Below are 17,476 nucleotides of genomic sequence, written 5' to 3'. Positions count from 1 at the left end.
TTTTTATTGGTGTTCAATTTACCAACATACAGAAAAACACCCAGTGCTCATCCCGTCAAATGTCCACCTCAGTGCCCGTCACCCATTCCCCTCCACCACCCGCCCTCCTCCCCTTCCACCACCCCTGGTTCGTTTCCCCGAGTTAGGAGTCTTTATGTTCTGTCTATCAGGAAGGGCCTGATATTTCCCAACATTTCTTTTCCCTTCCTTTATATTCCCTTTCACTATTATTCATATTCCCCAAATGAATGAGAACATACACTGTTTGTCCTTCTCCGATTGACTTACTTCACTCAGCATAATACCCTCCAGTTCCATCCACGTTGAAGCAAATGGTGGGTATTTGTCGTTTCTAATTGCTGAGGAATATTCCATTGTGCACATAAACCACATCTTCTTTATCCATTCATCTTTCGATGGACACCAAGGCTCCTTCCACAGTTTGGCTATTGTGGCCATTGCTGCTAGAAACATCGGGGTGCAGGTGTCCCGACGTTTCATTGCATCTGAATCTTTGGGGTAAATCCCCAACAGTGCAATTGCTGGGTCGTAGACAGGTCTATTTTTAACTCTTTGAGGAACCTCCACACAGTTTTCCAGAGTGGCTGCACCAGTTCACATTCCCACCAACAGTGTAAGAGGGTTCCCTTTTCTCCGCATCCTCTCCAACATTTGTTGTTTCCTGCCTTGTTAATTTTCCCCATTCTCACTGGTGTGAGGTGGTATCTCATTGTGGTTTTGATTTGTATTTCCCTGATGGCAAGTGATGCAGAGCATTTTCTCATGTGCATGTTGGCCATGTCCATGTCTTCCTCTGTGAGATTTCTCTTCATGTCTTTTGCCCATTTCATGATTGGATTGTTTGTTTCTTTGCTGTTGAGTTTAAGAAGTTCTTTATAGATTTTGGAAACTAGCCCTTTATCTGATATGTCGTTTGCAAATATCTTCTCCCATTCTGTAGGTTGTCTTTTAGTTTTGTTGACTGTATCCTTTGCTGTGCAAAAGCTTCTTATCTTGATGAAGTCCCAATAGTTCATTTTTGCTTTTGTTTCTTTTGCGTTTGTGGATGTATCTTGCAAGAAGTTACTGTGGCCGAGTTCAAAGAGGGTGTTGCCTGTGTTCTCTTCTATGATTTTGATGGACTCTTGTCTCACATTTAGATCTCTCATCCATTTTGAGTTTATCTTTGTGTATGGTGAAAGAGAGTGGTCCAGTTTCATTCTTCTGCATGTGGATGTCCAATTTTCCCAGCACCATTTATTGAAGAGACTGTCTTTCTTCCAGTGGATAGTCTTTCCTCCTTTATCGAATATTAGATGACCATAAAGTTCAGGGTCCACTTCTGGGTTCTCTGTTCTGTTCCATTGATCTATGTGTCTGTTTTTGTGCCAGTACCACACTGTCTTGATGACCACAGCTTTGTAGTACAACCTGAAATCTGGCATTGTGATGCCCCCAGTTATGGTTTTCTTTTTTAAAATTCCCCTGGCTATTCGGGGTCTTTTCTGATTCCACACAAATCTTAAAATAACTTGTTCTAACTCTCTGAAGAAAGTCCATGGTATTTTGATAGGGATTGCATTAAACGTGTAAATTGCCCTGGGTAACATTGACATTTTTACAATATTAATTCTGCCAATCCATGAGCATGAAATATTTTTCCATCTCTTTGTGTCTTCCTCAATTTCTTTTAAAACTGTTCTATAGTTTTTAGGGTATAGATCCTTCACCTCTTTGGTTAGGTTTATTCCTAGGTATCTTATGCTTTTGGGTGCAATTGTAAATGGGATTGACTCCTTAATTTCTCTTTCTTCAGTCTCATTGTTAGTGTATAGAAATGCCATTGATTTCTGGGCATTGATTTTGTATCCTGCCATGCTACCAAATTGCTGTATGAGTTCTAGCAATCTTGGGGTGGAGGCTTTTGGGTTTTCTATGTAGAGTATCATGTCATTGGCGAAAAGGGAGAGTTTGACTTCTTCTTTGCCAATTTGAATGCCTTTAATGTCTTTTTGTTGTCTGATTGCTGAGGCGAGGACTTCCAGAACTATGTTGAACAGCAGTGGTGAGAGTGGAAATCCTTGTCTTGTTCCTGATCTTAGGGGAAAGGCTCCCAGTGCTTCCCCATTGAGAATGATATTTGCTGTGGGCTTTTCGTAAATGGCTTTTAAGATGTCGAGGAAAGTTCCCTCTATCCCAACACTCTGAAGGGTTTTGATCAGGAATGGATGCTGTATTTTGTCAAATGCTTTCTCTGCATCTAATGAGAGGATCATATGGTTCTTGGTTTTTCTCTTGCTGATATGATGAATCACATTGATGGTTTTACGAGTGTTGAACCAGCCTTGTGTCCCGGAGATAAATCCTACTTGGTCATGGTGAATAATTTTCTTAATGTGTTGTTGGATCCTATTGGCTAGTATCTTGTTGAGAATTTTTGCATCCATGTTCATCAGGGATATTGGTCTGTAATTCTCCTTTTTGGTGGGGTCTTTGGTTTCGGAATTAAGGTGATGCTGGCCTCATAGAACGAATTTGGAAGTACTCCATCTCTTTCTATCTTTCCAAACAGCTTTAGTAGAATAGGTATGATTTCTTCTTTAAACGTTTGATAGAATTCCCCTGGGAAGCCATCTGGCCCTGGACTCTTGTGTCTTGGGAGGTTTTTGATGACTGCTTCAATTTCCTCCCTGGTTATTGGCCTGTTCAGGTTTTCTATTTCTTCCTGCTCCAGTTTTGGTAGTTTGTGGCTTTCCAGGAATGCGTCCATTTCTTCTAGATTTCCTAATTTATTGGCATACAGCTGTTCATAATATGTTTTTAAAATCGTTTGTATTTCCTTGGTGTTGGTAGTGATCTCTCCTTTCTCATTCATGATTTTATTTGAGTCTTCTCTCTCTTCTTTTTAATAAGGTTGGCTAATGGTTTATCTATCTTATTAATTCTTTCAAAGAACCAACTCCTGGTTCTGTTGATCTGTTCCACAGTTCTTTTGGTCTCGATATCATTTAGTTCTGCTCGAATTTTAATTAACTGTCTTCTTCTGCTGGGGGTGGGGTCTATTTGTTGCTTTTTCTCTAGTTCCTTTATGTGTAAGGTGAGCTTTTGAATTTGAGTTCTTTCCAGTTTTTGAATGGATGCTTGTATTGCGATGTATTTCCCCCTCAGGACTGCTTTTGCTGCATCCCAAAGATTTTGAACGGTTGTATCTTCATTCTCATTAGTTTCCATGAATCTTTTTAATTCTTCCTTAATTTCCTGGTTGACCTTTTTATCTTTTAGCAGGATGGTCCTTAACCTCCACGTGTTTGTGGTCCTTCCAAACTTCTTGTTGTGATTAAGTTCTAATTTCAAGGCATTATGGTCTGAGAATATACAGGGGACTATCCCGATCTTTTGGTATCGGTTCAGACCCGATTTGTGACCCAGTATGTGGTCTATTCTGGAGAAAGTTCCATGTGCACTTGAGAAGAATGTGCATTCAGTTGAGTTTGGATGTAAAGTTCTGTAGATATCTGTGAAATCCATCTGGTCCAGTGTATCATTTAAAGCTCTCGTTTCTTTGGATATGTTGTGCTTCGAAGACCTATCTAGTATAGAAAGAGCTAGATTGAAGTCACCAAGTATAAGTGTATTATTATCAAAGTATTTCTACAGTTTGGTTATTAATTGGTTTAAATATTTGGCAGCTCCCACATTCGGGGCATATATATTGAGGATTGTTAAGTCCTCTTGTTGGATAGATCCTTTGAGTATGAGATAGTGTCCCTCTTCATCTCTCACTATAGTCTTTGGGATAAATTTTAATTTATCTGATATAAGGATGGCAACCCCTGCTTTCTTTTGAGGACCATTTGAATGGTAAATGGTTCTCCAACCTTTTATTTTCAGGTTGTAGGTGTCCTTCTGTCTAAAATGAGTCTCTTGTAGACAGCAAATAGATGGGTCCTGCTTTTTTATCCAGTCTGAAACCCTGTGCCTTTTGATGGGGTCATTAAGCCCGTTCACGTTCAGAGTTACTATTGATAGATATGAGTTTAGTGTCATCATATCTATTCAGTCCTTGTTTTTGTGGATTGTTCCACTGAACTGCTTCTTAAAGGGGAATTTTAAGAGTCCCCCTTAAAATTTCTTGCAGAGCTGGTTTGGAGGTTACATATTCTTTCAGTTCCTGCCTGTCTTGGAAGCTCTTTATCTCTCCTTCCATTTTGAATGAAAGCCTTGCTGGATAAAGTATTCTTGGTTGCATGTTCTTTTCATTTAGGACCCTGAATATATCCTGCCAGCCCTTTCTGGCCTGCCAGGTCTCTGTGGAGAGGTCTGCTGTTACCCTAATATTCCTCCCCATAAAAGTCAGGGACTTTTTTTCTCTTGCTGCTTTAAGAATCTTCTCCTTATCTTTGGAATTTGCAAGCTTCACTATTAAATGTCGAGTTGTTGAACGGTTTTTGTTGATTTTAGGGGGGGATATCTCTATTTCCTGGATCTGAATGCCTGTTTCCCTTCCCAGATTAGGAAAGTTTTCAGCTAGGATTTGTTCAAATACATATTCTGGCCCTCTGGCCCTTTCGGCGCCCTCGGGAACCCTAATTAAACGTAGGTTTTTCTTCCTCAGGCTGTCATTTATTTCCCTTAATCTATCCTCATGGTCTTTTAATTGCTTGTCTCTTTTTTCCTCAGTTTCCCTCTTTGCCATCAACTTGTCTTCTATGTCACTCACTCGTTCTTCCACCTCGGTAAGCCTCGTCGTTAGGACTTCTAGCTTGGATAGCATCTCATTTAATTGATTTTTAATTTCTGCCTGATTGGATCTAAATTCTGCAGTCATGAAGTCTCTTGAGTCCTTTATGGTTTTTTCTAGAGCCACCAGCAGCTGTAAAATAGTGCTTCTGAATTGGCTTTCTGACGTTGAATTGTAATCCATATTTTGTAACTCTGTGGGAGAGAGGGCTGTTTCTGATTCTTTTTTTTGAGGTGAGGTTTTCCTTGTAGTCATTTTGCTCAGTGCAGAGTGGCCAAAAACAAGTTGTATTGGGAAAAGGAGAAAAAGAGAGAGAAGGAAAGAAAAGAGAAAAAGAAAAAAGAGAAAGAAGATAAAAAAGGGGGGGGGGGAAGAGAAGAAAAAGAGAAAGAAAAAGAAAGAAAGAAAAAAAGGGGGGTGGGGTGGGGGAAGCAATCAGAAATCAAGAAGAAAGAAAGAAAAACACAAAACAAAACAAAAACAAAAACAAAAAAACAAAACAAAAAAAAACACGGGGGAGTATCTTCCGATTCTGTGTACTTTAAGTCCCTTGACTTCCCTTGGAACTGGTCCGCGTCGCTGGTCTTCTGGGGGAGGGGCCTGCTGTGCTGATTCTCAGGTGTGAGCACTTGGGGGAGCTGCTCTGCCCCTGCCTGGTGCAGGGCTCAGTGGGGGTTGTTCACCCCGTGAGGCCCCGGGAGGAAGCCACAGTGGCGGGGGCAGCTCTGGGACCCTGGAGTCAGCCCCCGCAGTAGCTCCGGGGCTCTCCGTCTGCAGGGCCTGGGGGCTCCCGGGCGGGGCCGCTGATCTGCTCAGCTCCGGGCAGGAGCGTCCTCGGGGTCCTGGGCCCTCCCGGCCTCTGCCTGTCCCTGGGGGAGGCCGGAATCTGGGCTGTGTCCCGGCGCCCTGTGCTCCGGCGCCTGCGCTGTTGTGTTCGCGCTCCCGCCCCGCAGCCCCCTCCGCGGAGCCTCTTCCTCTGCCCGAGCCCCCCCCCCAGCTGCTCCCGCCCCGCAGCCCCCTCCGCGGAGCCGCCGCCCGAGCCCCTCCGAGCTGCTCCGAGTCCCGCCGAGCGCTGCAGCCCTTAGGGAGCTCGGCGCACTCTCCGGGGCGCGGTTCCTCTGTTACTGTCCCAGGGAGCCCGAGGGTGTCCCCGCCTTTCTGGGGATCCTGCTCCAATTCCCCGGGAGGCCTTTCCGCGGGGAAGGTCGGTGCAGCTCCTGCTCCTCCGGGACGGGGCTCTCCTGTCCTGGGGACACTCGCCGCGGCCTCAGCCCGGCTCCTCGGGCCCCTCCCCCTTGGAGGCCTTTTGTGTCTTTATTTCTTTTTCCCCGTCTTCCTACCTGATAGAAGCGCCAACTCTTCTCACTGTAGCCTTCCAGCTGGTCTCTCTTTACATCTCAGGCCGAATTCGTAGATTTTCAGGATGATTGGAAGGTTTTCTAGGTAATTTGTTGAGGACAGGTGACCTGGAGACCCTGCTCCTCCGCCATCGTGCCCCTCCCCCAGCACTGTTGTTTGTATTGGACACCTGGCAGAGAGAGGTACCATCCCAGGTGGTATTAGCCGCTCTCTCGGTAATAGGATTTTGTGAGAATGATTATTGTTTTTTATCATTTTCTTTTTATATTATTCTAAAATTTTGAAAAGTTTATAGGTTTTTTTTTTTTAAAAGTATGTACAAACAGGAAAAAAGGGATACTAGGGCTGCCTTGAAATAAACACCCTGCACTGGTGGTAGGAGTGTAAATTAGTTTGAACTTTTGGAAATAGCGTGATCCTGTAATTCCATTTCAAAAAATCTGAAAAAAAAAAAATTCTGGCCTCAGTAATTATTTTAAATATTGAACAAAGTCGTACATGTGAACAAGTCTATTATATAATTATCTAGCATATGGGAAAATTGGTAACCTGAATTTCCATGATAAAAGCAATTGTCACATATCCTGTGGCTTATCCACTTAGGAAGAATTATTTCAGAGATCATTGGTTCTAGCCCCTACTACACTTTCCTGCATTTCCTTTGGAAAGCACTTGGGGTCCTTGACCACTTTCTCCACTGGGGCTTCGTCACACCCCTAGGACGGTCTGAGTTTCCAGTGGTGTGGACAGCCCTGCACCCAAACCGTCTCCAGCATCCAGGACTCCACACAGATAACCCACTATCATTTACAGGTTCTTTTTGTGTGCACATATGTGTGCATTTCCCTGGGGTATATGCCTCAAGTACAGTCGCTAGGTCACATCGTAGCTCCACATTTAACCGTGGGAAGGACTGCCAGACTGTATTCCAAAGCACCTGCACCCTTTAGCAGTGTAGCAGGGTTTGTTTTTCCAGATCCTTGCCCACACGCGGTATTGTCTTTGTTCACGTCGTAGTGGGTATGAAGTGGTATCTCATTGGGGTTTGATTAGCATTCCTTGATGGCTAATGATGTGTGTGTGTGTTGCACATCCTGTAAGTTTGAAATATGGGTGACATATATCCGTCTTTGTGGTATTTCCACTGCTCTAAAAGTTCTCCGTGCTCTCCCTATTCATCCCTCCTCCCCCAGTGCCTGACAACCACTGATCTTTTTATTGTCTTCTACTATACATAGATCTTCGTATTGTTTAGTCTTTCCAGAAGGTGGTATAATTGCTGTCCAACAATATGTAGTCTTTTCAGACTGCCTTCCTTCACTTAATGTGCTGTGCACTTAAAAGTTCCTTTATGTCTATTCATGGTTTGATAGTTCATTTCTTTTTAACATCGAATAACATTTCATCTTCCAGATGTGTTCGTTCACCTACCAAAGGACGTCCTGATTGCTTCCAAGCTTTGACAGTTTACGAATAAACTTGCTATAGACATCTGTGTGTAGGTGTATATATGGACATAAATTTTCAACTCCTTTGAGTAAATATCCAGAAATGTGATTGCTGGATTGTATGGTGGGACTTTCTGGTTTTATAAGAAATTTCCACCCCACCCCACCCCCCTGCAAAAAAAACATTTTGCTTTCTCACCAGCAGTGCGTGAGAGTTCCTGTTGCTCTGCATTTTCATCAGCATTTAATGTTGCCAGTGCTCTGGATTTTGACCATTCTAATAGGTGTATATTGATATTTCATTGTTTTTATTGCATTTCTCTGATAACATGTAATGTAGTGCATCTTTTTATATGCTTGTTATCTGTTTTTGGTGAGGTGTCTGTCAGAGTCTTTGGCCTATTTTTAATTCAGATTATTTTCTTATTGTTGAGTGTTGAGGTTTTCTTATGTCCTTTATCAAGTGTGTCCTTTATTACTTGTGTATCTTGTAAATATTTTCTCCCCGTTTGTGGCTTATCTTATTCTTTTGGAACAGAGGTTTTAATTTTAATGAAGTCCACCTTATCAGTTTTTTATTTCTTGGATCGTGCCTTTTGGCGTCATATCTAAAAAGTCATTATCCTACTCAAGGTCATCCAGATTTTTTCCTATGTTATCTTCTAGGAGTTTTGCATTTTACTCTTAGGTCTGTAATCTGTTTTGAGTTAATTTTAGTGCAGGGCATAAGGTCTGTGTCTAGATTCATTTTTTTTTGCATATGGATGTCCACTCATTCCAGCACCATTTATTGAAAACACTGTCTTTACTCCATTGTATTGCCTTTGGTCCTTTGTCAAAGATCAGTTGACCACATTTATGTGGATTTATTTCTGGGCTTTTTATTCTTTTTCATTGATCTATTTATGCTTTCACCAGTATCACACTGTCTTGGTTTCTGTAGCTTTATAGTAAGTATTGAAGATGGGTAGTGTCATTCCTCCAACTTTGTTTTTCTTCAATAATTATATTTACTATTCTGGGTCTTTTTCCCTTCCATATATCCTTGAGAATTACTTTTCTGATATCCACAAAATAACTCACTGGGATTTTTTTTTCCAGTTCTATTGGGAAATAATTGACATCTACCACTATATAAATTTAAGCTATACAGGATGATGATTTCATTTATGTATATTGTAAAATGATTATTACAATACGTTCAGCTAACATCCATCATCTCCTATTCCCCTGATCTCTACCCAAAGTACCTCTGCCTCTGGTACCCCTAAACTTGATATTCTCTATGAGTTTGGTGGGTTTTTTTTTTTTTTTAGATTGTACATGTATGTGAGATCATACAGTATTTGTCTTTTTCTGACTTACTTAGCATAATGCTTTTGAGGTCCATCAGTGTTAAGGCAAATGATAAGATTCCCTTACTTTCTGTGGCTGAATGATACTTTGTTGTAAATACTTTGTTGCATGTGCATGTATCCACTCATCCATGGGTGGACACTTAGGTGGTTTCCATTATCTTGGCTATTATAAATATTGCTAATGTGGGGGTGCAGACATCTTTTTGAGTTAGTTTTTTTTGTTCGTTTTGGATGTATAACGAAAAATAGAATTGCTGGGCAGCCCAGGTGGCTCATCGGTTTAGTGCCACCTTCAGCCCAGGGCCTGATCCTGGAGACCCAGGTCAAGTCCCATGTTGGGCTCCCTGCGTGGAGCCTGCTTCTCCCTCTGTCTGTGTCTCTGCCTCTGTCTGTGTGTCTCTGCTTCTGTCTGTGTCTCTCATGAATAAATAAATAAAATCTGAAAAAAAAAAAAAGAATTGCTGGATCATATGGTTGCATTATTTTGTATTTTTTTTGAGGATCCTCCATACTGTTTTCTGTAGTGACTGTACCAGTTTAAAATACCATGAACAGTGTACAGGGTTCTCTTTTCTCCACATCCACACCAGTGTTTGTTAAGTCTTACCTTTTTGTTGATGGCCATTCTAACAGACATGAGGTGATAACTTACTGGTTTTCATTTGCATTTCCCTAATGACTAGTGATGTTGAGCATCTTTTCATGTACCTGTTGGCCTTTCGTGTGTCTTCTTTGGAGAAATGTCCATTTTTTAGTTGGGTTTTGTTGTTTGCTTTGAGTCATATAAGTTCTTTATGTATTTTGGATATTAACCCCTTAACAAATAAATGGTTTGCAAATACTTTTGTTTCATTCCATAGGCTGTCTTTGCACTTTGTTGATGGTTACTTTTCTCTACAGCTTTTTGGTTTGGTATTGTCCCTCTTATTTATCTTTTATTTTGTTGCTTGTAAACATTTAGGTATCATACTCAAAAAATCATTACCAAGATCCCTGTCAAGGAACTTTATTCCTGTGTTTTCTTCTAGAAGTTTCATGGTTTCAGGTTTTACATTTGAGTCTTTAATCCATTTTGAGTTCTTTTTTGAGTGGTGTGAGATAGGAGTCCAATTTGATTCTTTTACATGCAAATATCCAATTATCCTAACTTGCTAGGCTTTTGATTTGGCTTGCATTCAATATATAAAGTTGGCAAGAACTGACATCTTGACAATATTTAGTCTTCCTATCCATGAACATGGAGCATCTCTCCATTTATTTCACTCTTGGAGTTTTGTAGTTTTCCTTATATGGATTTTAGACATATTTTATTGGACTTATCCCTGTTTTCATTTTGGGGGCTGCTAATGTAAATGGTAGTATGTTTTTAATTTCAAATTCCAGTTTTTTATTGTTGATATATAGGAAAACAATTGCCTTTTATCCATTAATCCTGTATTGTGCAAACTTGTAAAACTGCTTATTAATCACAGGAGTTTTTTTGTTCAGTTGTTTTGGATTTTCTACATACATTATCATATTATCTGTGAATGGTTTTATTTTTTTCCAATCTGTGTACTTTTTCCCCCTTACTGTATTAATAACTGTATTAATACTTCTAGTATGATGTAAAAGAGGAGTCGTGAGAGGCGACATTCTTGCCTTGTTTCTGTTCTTATTGGAAAGGCTTTGAATTTTTGAATTTCTCATTATTAAGTATGATGGTAGTTTAGTTTTTTGTAAATATTCTGTATTAAACTAATGAAGTTCCCCTCTATTCCTAGTTCACTGAGAATTTATATTTTATATCACAAATGGATGGTGGGTTTTGTCAAATGCCTTTTCTGCATCTTTTTTTTTTTTTAAGATTTTGTTTATTTATTCATCAGAGACCACAGATAGAGGCAGAGACATAGGCAGAGGGAGAAGCAGACTCTATGCAGGGAGCCTGATGTGGGACTCGATCCCAGGACCCTGGGGTCATGCCCTGGGCCAAAGGCAGATGCTCAACCACTGAGCCACCCAGATGCCCCAGCATCTATTGATTTAATCACAATACTTCCCTTTCTTGCATGTTGATACGATGATTACATTCATTATTTTAAAATGTTGAATCTACTTTGCATACCCAGAATAAATCACATTTGATCGTGGTCTATAATTCTTTTTAATACATTGTTGGATTTGATTTCGTAATATTTTTAAATGATTTTTATTTTTAAGTAATCTTTACAACCTGTGTGGGGCTCGAACTCACAACCCCGAAATAAGGGTCGCACACTCTTCTGACTGAGCCAGCTGGGTGCCCCTGATTTCTTAATCTTTTGTTAAGGAATTTTATGTCTATTCCATGAGAAATAACGACCTGTAGTTTTCATTTCATGTAATATGTTTGATTTTGGTTTTATGGTAGGGCTGATCTCATAGAGTTAGGAAATATTCCCTCTATTTCCATCCTCTGAAAGAAATTGTAGAGAATTGGTGTAACTTTTCCCCTAATGTCTGGTAAAATTCATCTGTGAACCCATTTGTGCCTGGTGCTTTCTCTTTTGAAAGATTATTAATTATTGATTCAGTTTCTTAAATAGAAATTAAATAGTTGTCTATTTCTTCTTGTTTGAGGTTTGGCAAATTGTGTATTTCAAGGAACCTGTTCATCTTATCTAGGTTATCAAACTTATAGATTTGTTCATAATATTCCTTTAGTAGCTTTTCATGACCGTTGGATCTGTAGTGGTGTCAGCACTTCGTTTCTGATATTATTTGTTACCTCTTTTTTGTGTGTCCCCCTTTTTTTCTTAAGTATCCTTATTAGAGGCTTATTGACTTCGGTTTCAAAGAACCAGTTTTTGGCTTTATTAATTTTTTCTGTTGATTTCTTGTTTTTAGTTTCACTGGTCTCTGCTCTAATTCTTACATCTTTTCTTCTTACTCTGGATTTCTTTTTCTAGTTTCCTAAGGGTAATACTTTTTTAAGCATTTTTACTTGCCTTGGAACATGGATTCTTTTAGACTAAAACCAGTGTTTCACAGGCCTTATGGTGATTAACATACTTGATTAACTTTTTTAAAAATAATTTTGTGCATGTATCCATATACTATTTTTTGAAATTCTTATTTTATCTGCGAGAAACTTCTAGAAATGTTGGCAGGGTTTGAGAGCCATCAGTAGAATCTATAATTGTTAGCAATTGAATGATTTGTGTTGATTTAGGAGGACCTTTGGATGGCCAAACTAGGAAAATGGAATTAAAGAACTAACTAGTATATTGCCCAGATTAGGAACGAATTTTCTTCTTCCTTTCCCAGAGTATTTTGCTAAGTGCTTGCATTACTTGTATAATGGGTAAAACCTTTGATCAAAGGTTGAGGAGTGAGGAGAGAGAGATCTGTTTTGGCTGGGAATAAGAGGTAAAGGCAGATGTTTACCTGGTATATATTGAACTCACTTGAGCACCTACAGAGTCAGCTATTGTACTTGTCTTTTTTCTTTTTTAATTGAGATTATCTGTTCTTTAGCACTTACTGCCTTTTGAGATCCACAGTTTTTAAAAAAGTTTTGTTACTACCACAGACTGAATTTATTCACATTTCAGAGGACAGGGTAACTCCAAATGATTTAAAAAAACAAAACAAAACAAAAAAACAGGAGATAAAGCTGTAGAGCTAATAGGAAATGCTTTATTATCCTGTCTATATTGAAAGGGTTGGAAAAACTTTTTTAAACATTGTTTCACTTCAAGAATATACTTTTGTTTTTTAATTTCTTAGAGCACCTCCAAGTTCAATCTAATAATTTGGGATTTCATAGTATTAGTATAAATGATAAAATTTTTATAAAGACACCTTTGCATGGCTTGGTAATATTCTTTAAGTGTGATCTTTTTCGTTTGTACTTAAGAGTATCTGAAAAGTCATATTTGTACTGAGGGCCTTAATCAGCCTTGTAATAAAATCCCACATACATAGATCCCTAAGTGACAGCAGCTAGTACTGATGAGCCCAGATGAAACTTGTTCACATTTACAACTGTTAACTCACATACATAGAGATTCTACTTGATATAACTTCTCTTGCCTTTACCTATTATTTCCCATTTGGCCTTAAGATTTAATGTAATGGGCACTGGCTCTGCACATATTGTTTGCTTTGCTGACAAATTATACAGCTTTAGATATTTTTAATATTTGAGATAAGATATGGAATAACATCAATTTTATATTATGCTTTTAATGGTAGGTCATTATTTGAAAATATTTAGTATTTAAAAGTAATATGGTGTTTAATATTCTATTTACCAATCTATTTTTGAGTTATTTAGTATTGAAAAATCTGATGATTTAATCATCTTTTTGTTTATGCGGATAACTGTTATAGGACTTCTTAAGTATTATTTTGCTTTAATGTTAAAAATTTTTATGTTTACTTTTATAAAATTAATATTAACTTTTATTTGGAATAGAAAGCTTTTTTTTTTTTTCTTTTCCACAATTGGTGTTTTTAAAGAAATAAAGGATGAGCAAAGACATATATTGAACGCCCTGTTATCTATGACCAAGTGTGTGTGCTCATGCACAAGCCTTAATGTTTGGTATTTATTTATTAAATGGTAAATAAATGGAGAAGTTATAGACTGGATGTTCTTGACTTTCAGATTGTTTATTTTTTTAATTTTGTAAATGTAGTAAATTCCTTGTTATTTTTTTTTAAAGATTTTATTTATTCATGAGAGACAGAGAGAGAGAGAGAGAGAGAGAGAAAGAGAAAGGCAGAGACACAGGCAGAGGGAGAAGCAGGCTCCATGCAGGAAGCCCGTCGTGGGATTTGATCCAGGGACCCCAGGATCACGCCCTCGGCTAAAGGTGGTGCTAAACCGCTGAGCCACCTGGGCTGCCTCCTTGTTATTTTTAGATTGCTGTTTTGATGGTTGTTTTTTGTTTATAACCTTTTCCTAAAAGGTCTGTATAATGACCAGGGTCATACTGCCACTTTATAACCAGTTATGCTGGGGCACCTGGGTGGCTCAGGTGGTTAAGCACTGACTCTTGGTTTCTGCTCAGATCATAATCTCAGGGTTGTGAGATCCAGCCCTGCATGGGGCTCTGGCACAGCGTGGAGTCAGCTTGAGATCTCTCTCCCTCTGCCCCTTACCCACCTCATGCGCATGTGTGTGTGTGCGCGCATGTGTCTTCTCTCCCTCTGTCTTTCTCAAATAAATTAAATCTTTAAAAACAATTATGCTAAGGTTGTGGATGCTGTTCACTGTAAGACATAATAGCATTTTTTTTTTTTTTTTGGTGCCTCAAGGGGAGAAAACTTCAGGGATTTTGCTTTGTCAGTTTGTGCAGGCTAATCTCACAGAAATATTGAACGTAACCTTTCCAAGTTAAGGGGGAAAAAGTAATCTAAAACACAGTGATACATAGAATAAAATATGATATCTATTTCTTATATGTTATTCTATTCACATATGGGCCTGACAGTCTTAGAACAAACTAGTTTTTCTGCTCATCCTAAAAGTTTTACAGAATTATCACATGTACATGCTAATTTTTAAATAATTCACAAATTATAAAGCTTTGGAGAAATATGTCTTGAAAGAAAAATTCTATGTATAAAATCTGTAGACAGTGTTAGATGTTTTAGAACTTGGAAGTTTTGTTTTAACTGACCACTGTCAGTATGCTTTTAGGGGTAAATTATTCTCATCTTCTGGGGAAACAACAAAGAATTACCTGGTTTTTATATCTAACACACAAAATACAAAATTATGAAATGTATTTAAAACAAATATAGTACTTTCTCATTGGCTGGGGAAAAACAGTTGTAAAGAGTAACTCATTTTTAAAAATAGGGCTGAACTTCCCAATTCTGCTTAAATGATCTTTTGGAAACATTGATTCAATTAAAATGGTTTTATAATGAACTGGAAAGGTGGCATACATTTAAATACTTCAGGTAAGAGTAAAAGTAAAGTATTATGAGATGGTTTATACCAAAAGACAAGCTGAAGCATTTACTAATTTCATTAAGGAATGAACCTGTTGCTGCATGATAAGGAAAAAAGCAAAAGGCTGTTGTTGCTGTGGGTGGAAAGAAGACAGCAGTGAGGCTGCTGCAGACCCTGTGGTCCCCCGGTGCTGTGCCAGACCACTTACGAGATCATGCTGTTATTAAGTGCTTCTCTTTGCAGCCCCAGGGAAAGTGTCAGCTCCTTTACGGGGACAGAGTACATAGAAGAAAAAAGCATGGGACAAGGTGGAGGACCCAGGTTCTGGAGTGATTTCACCTCTAACAAGTAGTGTTATTCTGGGCAATCTTTTCTGGAAATACCACAGATAGCTTCTGCTTAGCATAATGTTTTTGAAGTTCGTTCATGTTGCTGCATGTATCATTAGTTCATTTCTGTCTATTGGTGAGTAGTAGTAGTTCTTTGTATGGATATATACCACATTGTTTTTATCCATGAGTCAGTTGATGAACTATTCAGTTGTTTTTGTTTGGGGCAAATATGAGAAATCCTGCTCGGACCATTTGAATGATCTTCCTGTGTACATGTGATTTCTTTCCTCTTGGAAAGAGGCATGTGTATTTACCATTTTAAGAAATTACCAAATTGCTTCCCAAAAATGGCTGTGCCATTTTACAGTTCTACCATTAGACTTTGAAGGTTTTAATTTCTCCATATCCTCACCAGTATTGGGTATTGTCAGTCTTTTAGATTTTAGCTTTTTTAATAAGAGGGTTGTGTTATCTCATTGTAGCTTTAATATTCATTTCCCTAATGGCTAATGCTCTTGAGCATCTTCTCACGTGCCTATTTGCCATTTAGTAGGTCTTTTTTTTTTTTTAATAGATGTGGCTATTTAGATCTTTTCCCCTTTTTACAGGATGAGATTGATGGAGTTGTAAGAATTCGTTACACATTTCAGATATGAGTTCTGTTTCAGATTAATGTTTTGTAAATATTTTCTCCCACTCTGTGTTTTGTCTTTTCATTTTCTTAATGATATCTTTTGAAAGGAAACATTTTAGATTTTGATTAAGTGCAAATTCTTCACTTTCTTCATTAATGGTTTTTCCTTTTGATGTTGGATCTAAGAAATCTTTGCCTAACCCAAAGTCACAGGGTTTTTTCTGTCTTTTCTTATTAGAGTTCCATAAGTTCAGCTCTTAGAATTAGATATTTGGTCCATTTTGACTTGAAGTTCTGAGTTCATTTGTTTTTGTATATTGATAGCCACCTGGTTTAGTACATTTGTTGAAAGAGTTATCCTTTCTCTATTGAGTTAACTTCACACCTTTGTCAGAAACCAGTTGACTATAAATGTGGGGTTATTTCTGAGCTCTGTTCTGCTCCATTGAAATGTACATAGATATAGGTATAGATGTAGATGTAGGTGGTATAAATAAAGATTTAGGTATAGATCTAGATTCACCATTAAAAATATCACATTGTCTTGGTTACTGTAGTATTATAGTAAGTTTAAAATCAGATTATATTAGTCTTTCAGCTATCTTTTTCACTACACTGTTGTGGCTATTCTGTGTCCTTTGCACTTCCATATACATTTTAGCTTCACTGTGTTAATTTCTGGGGGAAAAAATAACACCAGGATTTTTATAGGAATTACATTGAATCAATAGATCAATGTTGGCAGACTTGACATCTTAACAGTATTGTGTCTTCCAATCCATGAACTTTGTCTTTCTGTTTAGTTTTCATTTAATTTTTCTCAGCAGTGTTTTCTATTTTTTAGTGTACTGGTTTTTATTTTTTATTTTTATGTTTTTAGAGTGTGCACAAGCGTGGGGGTTAGGGAGGAGAGAGAGAGACGGGGGTGAGGGGGAGGGAGAGAGAGAATCTTAAGCAGGCTCCACACCCAGTGCAGAGCCCAACAGGGGGCTTGTTCCCACAACCCTGAGATCATGACCTGAGTTAAAATTAAGAGTTGGATGCTTAACCGACTGAGCTACCCATGCACCCCTTGAATTTCTTATTTAAAAATTTATCCCTAAATATTTTAATATTTTGATGCTGTTACAAAGTTTTAAAAATTTCATTTCAGATTATTTGTGACTCATATGTGGAAATAGAATTGATTTTCGTATATTGATCCTATGACATCATTAAACTCCCTTACCAGTTCTGTTGGGGTTTTCTTATTGATTTTTTAGGTTATTTTTACTCACAAGATCATGTTCAGTCCTTGAAAATGGTATTTATGGAAGTGCCTATTACTCTTATTCTAGAATGATGTTGGCACAGCCTAAAACACTTTTGGAATGTTATTATTTACTTAGAATTTTATGGTTAACAAGCACATAAGAAAAATGCATTTTTATTAGTTATGGTGGTATCTTACTCTAATGTTTTTCTTCTTCCCTTTTATTAATTTGTATTGAAGATATGTTATTTTTATATGTCTATTAGACATTAAAGAGTAAAAGTTGGCATTTGGATATATATACCTGAAGTTCAAGAGAAAAGCTCTGGGTGAAGATGTAATGTGAATTGTCAGAGCATAGTTAATGCTATAGGACTGGGCATAATCACCTAAAGGGACTCACTAAAAGTTCAACAATCTTTG

At 38.2% G+C, this 17,476-nt stretch overlaps 1 protein-coding gene across 1 annotated transcript in view; it reads left to right on the top strand.

The window, feature by feature from the left end:
* Positions 1-17,476, top strand: part of DCBLD2 (discoidin, CUB and LCCL domain containing 2) — an 86,529-nt gene that overhangs the window by 31,864 nt on the left and 37,189 nt on the right. The gene's annotated exons all lie outside the window — the stretch shown is intronic.

The sequence above is a fragment of the Vulpes vulpes genome, chromosome 1, assembly GCF_048418805.1.
Source record: "Vulpes vulpes isolate BD-2025 chromosome 1, VulVul3, whole genome shotgun sequence".
NCBI lineage: Eukaryota > Metazoa > Chordata > Mammalia > Carnivora > Canidae > Vulpes > Vulpes vulpes.
Note: the sequence above shows the minus strand (reverse complement) of the source record. Positions and strands in the feature narration are given on the sequence as shown.